Here is a 6,215-nt window from a genome sequence, read left to right on the forward strand (position 1 = left end):
CAACACCCAGATGCACACGCAGATTAATCCCGCGGACGTGAGCAACAGTCGTACTCCTGCGACTCGGTAGAAATTAAAGGCACTCAGAACAGATTTCAAAAAGCTAAAACTGAGCATTCTCTACCATTCGACAATAAAAAAGTATCTATTGCCACAAAGGAAATGAAACCAGGGAAAGACCTGGCCTTCGGCAGCTTTCACACGAAATTAATTTTGGATTGAGGCCAATATGCACTGAGGTGACCAAAGTCATGGGATGGGGATATGCACATGTACAGGCGGCGGTAGTACAGCGTACAGAAAGTATAAAAGGGCAGTACACTGGGGAGCTGTTGTTTGTACTCAGCTGATTCATGTGAAACGGTTTCTGACGTGATTATGACCGCACGATGGGAATTAACAAACTTGGAACGCGGAATGGAAGGTGGAGCTAGACTCATGGGATATTCCATTTCGGAAATCGTTAGGGAATTCAATATTTCAGACATCACCTCTCATCACGGACAATGCAGTGGCCGACGAACTTCATTTCGTGACCGAGGGCAGCTACGTTCGCATAGAGTTGTCAATGCTAACTGATGGTACACCGTGTGAAACAACCGCAGAAATCAGTGTGGGACGTACAACGAACGTATCCTTTAGGACAGTGAGGCGAAATTTGGCACTAGTGGGGTATAGCAGCAGACGACCGATGTGCCTTTGTTAACAGGGCGAAATACCTACAGTGCCTCTCCTGGGCTCGTGACCATATCGGTTGGATGCTAGATGGCTGGAAAACCGTGACCTGATCATATGAGTCCTAGTTTCAGTTGGTAAGAGCTGATGGTAGAGTTCGGATGTGACGTAGACTTCACGAAGCCATGGACACAAGTCGTCAAAAAAGCACTGTGCAAGCTGGTGCGGGCTATGTTTACATGGAATGGCTTGGGTCCTCTGGTCCAGCTGAGTCGATCATTAATTGGAAATGATTATTTTTCTGATACTTGGAGACTATTTGCATCTATTCACGGATTTCATGTTCCCAAACATGTCACTGGGCCACAAGTATTCGCGATTTGTTTGAAGAACGTTCTGGACAATTCGAGGAAATGATTTGGCCACCCACATCGACCGATATGAATCCCACCTAGACGTCAGTTCGTGCACAAAATCCTGCAGCGGCAACACTTCCGCAACTATGGTTGGCGTTCTGCAGGGAACTTCCAACTACTTGTTGACTCCACATACGTTGCTGCACTACACCAGGAAAAAGAGGTCCTACATGATATAGGAAGATATCCCATGACTTTTTTCACATCAGTGTATGAAAAAGTGGTTGGCTAAGTGGTTCACAAACATTATGCAAACAGGTAACATATCATTTTTAAAAAAACGAGCAAAAGTCATTGTCTGACTGAAAACAGCTAAATCCAAATGACAATCTACTCATAGCCTTACTTAGTATGCCTTATTATGGAAGAACGGTGCACAATAAAATATGTCCTAAGATCTTTGAAAATATGGTGGATGCACACGCAGAACTCAGGCCAAACAGAACTTCCACAATAGGCCGGCCGGAGTGACCGTGCGGCTCTAGGCGCTTCAGCCTGGAACCGCGCGACTGCTACGGTCGCAGGTTCGAATCCTGCCTCGGGCATGAATGTATATGATGTCCTTAGGTTAGTTAGGTTTAAGTAGTTCTAAGTTCTAGGGGACTGATGACCTCAGCTGTTAAGTCTCATAGTGCTCAGAGCCATTTGAACCATTTTGAACTTGCACAATAAAGTCCTTTCCCTAACAACCTTCATAGAAGCTGATATCCAGAATCAAGGAATGCCATATCCCATGTCACTTGTGCTGAACATATAATAAAAAAAATCACACTGGGGTAAGAACAAGCATGGTAATCTGATGGAATAATAACAAAAGAAAGGGAATGCTCACTCCACAGGTAAAATATTTCATACAGAAGGCCATAAATATAAACGAAAATATTTCCGATTACAAAAAGAACAACAAGAGAAGACCAATATTCAGGCCAATTCACAGTGGGACATAAAAATGTAGAAAAAGAGCAGTATATAAATAAAGAACGAAAGGAAAGCGAAAAATTGAAAAACAAAGAAACAATAAAATAATAACGATAATAGTAACGGCACTCGCACGCACGCACGCACGCATGTAAACACACACACACACACACACACACACACACACACACAGTGCCCACAATTCCCCCAATGCCTGAGTCAGCTCTAAAGCATGTGACCAAAAGCAGTGCAAGCACGCGCAGCTTAGTTTACTACAGCGTAGGTTATGTGCAAAGAAATATTTACCGGAAGAAACTACGCTACGTGGATTTAGTAAACATAGGAAAACAAATGGCTGCATGAACACGGCTCAAAAATGATTGCAAGTAAAGTAAACAACCGTATTATTGCAAAGAGAAATAGCTAGATTTAAACAAACTGCCGAAGAATCCCTACAAATCTCATATCAAAATACATGTAATTAAATACGTTTGTATGTGTCATAGCCCACTGAAGATGCCTAACATGAATAGGCGAAACATGTCTGGTACTCGACTATTAATTTCAGCTGCAAACGAAGGAAGTTTTCTTATATCTATGATAATACAATTACAAATATCAGTTTGTCGACCAACAACTCTCTCACGATTCTTTATAAAAATTCGAAGTTGTTGTGGGTACACATCTCATCAGTCCATCTCCTTAGCAGGCTATGAACCTAATTTGTTTTTTTAAAGAAACCAGTATAGTAATTCCATTGATTTATGAGTCAGAACTAGCAGACGGAAATATTAAAACAGTTTAGTAAGGAATCAAGCAAATCACTGAAATTAATGAGGTAAAGGATTGTATCCAATCAAATAAATGGGATTTGACATGAGTATCGAGTTGTTTAAGACGAATTCTCCACAATGGTATGAAAAAAGCTTTTGTCACTGCTCCGTTAATAGCTACGAACTGAAGTTTCGTAGTGTTCCGGATAATAGTCGCCAAGCTTATGAAAGACCACAAAAAACAGGGAACAGAAGCAGATAATTTGCTTCAGGTAATATCTGGGTAACAGAATAAGTTTCCAGAGCATACTAGTAAGATTTTATGAAAGAATAAGAACTTTTAAAAGAAAATGAGATTTGTTAAGTTTGTCTTACGATTCTACAAACACGCAGTACAGTTACATATTGTATTACGAGCGTTTATGCAGCAGCATTAACTACCAAATTGTAAGTTATAAAGTTATTAGTTAACCACCAATATATTACAATATTTCCTGACATAAAATGAATGAGATTTTTAAGTAATTTGTTTTTCTAATTTCGGGGCCTAATGGCACCTTTACCTCTTTTTCTATTGAGTCCAGATTGTACACAATTCACTTTTTCTTGTAACACATCCAGACTGGGAAGGTTGCACAAAGCAAAAAAATCTTACTTGAAAATAAGTGGCTGAAGAGGAATGAAACCACGAGTGTTCAACAAGCTGTCGACATTTCACGCCGCCTCACAGAGCATGCAAGTCGTAGATTTGCCAGTGGCAATGAGGCAACCGAGGTGTTCCGTTCACAATGAGTAAAAGGCCCATATCACTCGCCCACCTTACACTTTTAATACACAGTTACGCAATTTGCACGTGGTTTTGCAGAATCATTCTGAGTATTTCTAGTTACCTTCACCCGGGAGAAACCAAGCGGGGCAAGTGGAGATTAAATATCGCATTTCACGCAAATAGTAAACTTTGTAGCAGACGATTCAATTGAGTTAGCTTCGGTGTCTGATAGCAAGCACAACGCGCCCTGCGCGATGAGGCGAGGAAAAGGCGGAGCCGGGGCGGTTTATAGCAGCCTCCGCGGGGGCCCCGAGAGGAAGACAGCGGGCACGCCGCCCCCGGCAACCCGCAGGCGTTGTATAGGACGGGGGGAGGGGGGGGGGGGGGGGGAAGGTGGCGCCGTCATCCTGCACCGTAACACTCAAAGCTGTGATTTCTCTACCGCATGGAAAACTGACGTAGACTCCGTTTCTTTGCGACCAAGGCGTCGTATTAACACAAAAGACGGCGCGGGATTAGCCGAGCGGTCTTAGGCGCTACAGTCATGGACTGTGCGGCTGGTCCCGGCGGAGGTTCGAGTCCTCCCTCGGCATGGGTGTGTGCGTTTGTCCTTAGGATAATTTAGGTTAAGTAGTGTGTAAGCTTAGGGACTGATATAAATGGAAATGTCGTGTGGCTAGGGCCTCCCGTCGGGTAGACCGTTCGCCTGGTGCAGGTCTTTCGATTTGACGCCACTTCGGCGACCTGCGCGTCGATGGGGATGAAATGATGATGATTTGGACAACACAACACCCAGTCCCTGAGCGAAGAAAATCTCCGGCCCAGCCGGGAATCGAACCCGGGCCCTTAAGATTGACAGTCTGTCACGCTAACCACTCAGCTACCGGGGCGGACTAGGGACTGATGACCTTAGCAGTTAAGTCCTATAAGATTTCACACACATTTGAACATTTTTGAACACAAAAGATGGACTGGCGCTGCTACGGCCGAAATGGCGAGATGCGCTCCTTAAAAGCCCCTCACACCCTGCTCTTGGCGCGGGATTCTGCAGAAACATTCCGATGGTTCCGTTAGCGACGGAGAAACCTCGACAACGTTTCAACTTAAAACGCTTCCCAGATGCCAGCCATTGACAAATTGTGTGGCGTTGTGCGATGATTCCCGCGCACACAGTGTTTGGAGGGAAGACGGGGGATTGGCGGAAATTTTGTTGCAAGGGGATTATTGGGCAGCCGCTGGTGCAGATTAGGAGAAACTGACGCTACACTCTAAATGAGAAAAAGAGAGTCGTGTTCTGGCTGCCCTACCGTGTCTAGAGAATACTAGAGAGTACGGTGATAGTAGTACTAGAGAGTACGGTGATAGTAGTTCCACTTGTCCTGTTGCCTGGTCAATGACACGTGGTTTATTGCGATGGTGCATCTGCGCAGTTGCGGCCTCGTGGGTCATTACGTAGCAAACCACCGAGCACTGCAGGCAGTCGACAACAACACGGCCTACAACTGCAGTTACTACTGGTAAATAAACGCAGCACCAGCGTACTGTGATCAACCTTTTGATTTCAAATTAACGCCTTGCCCCATCTTGCTGGAGCCACGGAGATCGCGACATTTGATTACCAGTTCGCACTTTTCGTGATCACCACTTTAAATAATTTATTCTGATAGATTTGTGATAGGATTCTGTGCATTACATCTGTGTAGGGAAAGGATCACAGAAGCTATTTCCAAGTTTACTGTGTAGATATTGTTTTCTTCCCACTACTCAGGGAAAACATTTAATAACAATTTTATTAATCTGTTGTGTTACTTCTCTGCTGAACTGAATGAATTCAGGAATTATTCTGGTACAAACAGCGCTTTTCGGAATATATGATCCTTGTCGCCCAACGATCATTAACTTTGGAGGGTTATAAAAGAATTAAAGATTTACATAATGTTGTGAGAGGAAATTCGTCATACTCATGTTAGTTGTACAAGGAGGCGAACGCAGTAATGTCAGATAGAATGTTGTCTAATTAAAAATGCTCCTTTCTTTGGTTAATTCTTTGAATTTCGAGTCTCAATTTCAGTCACTTGCATAGTAAATTGTAACTTTTTTATGACGATTTGGTGTCCGGTTCCCACGTTCTGTAAATCAGGATAGGCGACGACCTTTCAAAGAGCTCTGGCAGCTCTGAAGACGGAGAACAGTCCTGATGCAGGTACAAGAGTTTTGGAGCACATCTCCCGTGCCCACATGGGATTCCGCAGCAGTCGACCCCTAAGAGTTCCCAGCAACGTTGTCAATTAAAATCGAGTTTGGATCGTGGATGAGTGGAAAAATGTCGTGTGGTCGGATGAAACACATTCCTTGTCAAATCACTCAATGGTCATGTCAGGATATTCCACCATTCAGGCAAACGACTGCTCCAAACATGCACATGCGCAGACTGAAGGGGTCAGTATTACACTATGGGGACGTTAATTTGGGCTTTCATTGGACCTGTAGCAGTAATCGGAGGGTTGGGTTGGGTTGGTTTGGGTTGGGTTGGGTTGGTTTGGGCTGGGTAGGGTTGTTTAGGGGAGGAGACCAGACAGCGAGGTCATCGGTCTCATCGGATTAGGGAAGGATGGGGAAGGAAGTCGGCCGTGCCCTTTCAAAGGGACCATCCCGCCATTTACC

At 44.2% G+C, this 6,215-nt stretch overlaps 1 non-coding gene across 1 annotated transcript; it reads right to left on the reverse strand.

Annotated features, from left to right (window-relative positions):
- Nucleotides 1-4,368: 4,368 nt before the first annotated feature.
- Trnad-guc lies at nucleotides 4,369-4,441 on the reverse strand. Its single transcript has one exon. It is a non-coding gene; the product is annotated as a tRNA-Asp (tRNA).
- Between the last annotated feature and the right edge of the window lie 1,774 nt (nucleotides 4,442-6,215).

Source organism: Schistocerca americana, chromosome 4, assembly GCF_021461395.2.
Source record: "Schistocerca americana isolate TAMUIC-IGC-003095 chromosome 4, iqSchAmer2.1, whole genome shotgun sequence".
In the NCBI taxonomy this organism is placed as follows: Eukaryota; Metazoa; Arthropoda; class Insecta; order Orthoptera; family Acrididae; genus Schistocerca; species Schistocerca americana.